The following is a 948-nucleotide window of genomic DNA, read 5'->3' as shown; positions in this document are numbered from 1 at the left end:
TAGTATACTACGGTTTTAGGTCTGGTCAGGAAACCGCATACGGGTCAAAAATGAGCCGACCGGAGTCACCATTTGACTCCGGTCGGCTCATTAAAGTAAATGGATTTCAGGGCTGCTCTGGCTGGGGTACGGGAGAGCCCGATTTGCCCCTCCCCCAGCCAGATCCGGCACCCATAACGTAAAAACGAGGTATGAATGCAACCTAAGGCTGCGTTTTTGCAATTCAGTTCCCGTATCAGGTTTTTGATAAAAAAAACTGATTCCTCAAAACCTGACTAAACTGTATCAAAACATGTGTACAAATTTTAATCCGTATACGGTTTGAAAAATGATGTCCGGTTACATGTGTTTTTTAAGAAAAAAAAGTATATGTTTTTAACTTTTCATTCCATTATGAATAAAGTTTCACTTGTTTGATTGAAATTCCAAGAATAAAAACTGTGCAAAGTAAAAAAAAGTATGGTGAAAACCATATGGAACCGTACGCACATACGTTTTTTCACCCGGACCAAAAACCGTGGTAGGCTACGGTTTTGGGTACGGGAAAAAACTGACAAAACCGTACACAATGAAAAACGGACATAATTGTATGCATCTTTTGGCATACGGCTTTCAATACGGTCCTGTACGGTTTTCGAATTGAAAACGTATACGGGAACTGCATTGCAAAAACGTGGTGTGAACCCAGCCTCTTTTTTTTTTTACTGTGCTTTTCACTTTTAAATAGAAAGATAGACAGAAATGCTATAGCTATATACAGATATGTACTCCTTTGCACCACAGCTTTTTCTTGTACTATTCTTTCAGTGTATGTTTGCTAAGCTGCTATGGAGATGATCGGGCAAACACTGCAGCCAGCTACCGCGGTTTCGTCTCCTGGGCGACCGAGGTGAAAGCCCCCAACACACGTCAGCAGGAAGGCCCCCCACCCAGCCAACCAATCACAGG

This window comes from Hyla sarda, chromosome 6 (genome assembly GCF_029499605.1).
Source record: "Hyla sarda isolate aHylSar1 chromosome 6, aHylSar1.hap1, whole genome shotgun sequence".
Lineage (NCBI taxonomy): Eukaryota > Metazoa > Chordata > Amphibia > Anura > Hylidae > Hyla > Hyla sarda.
Note: the sequence above shows the minus strand (reverse complement) of the source record.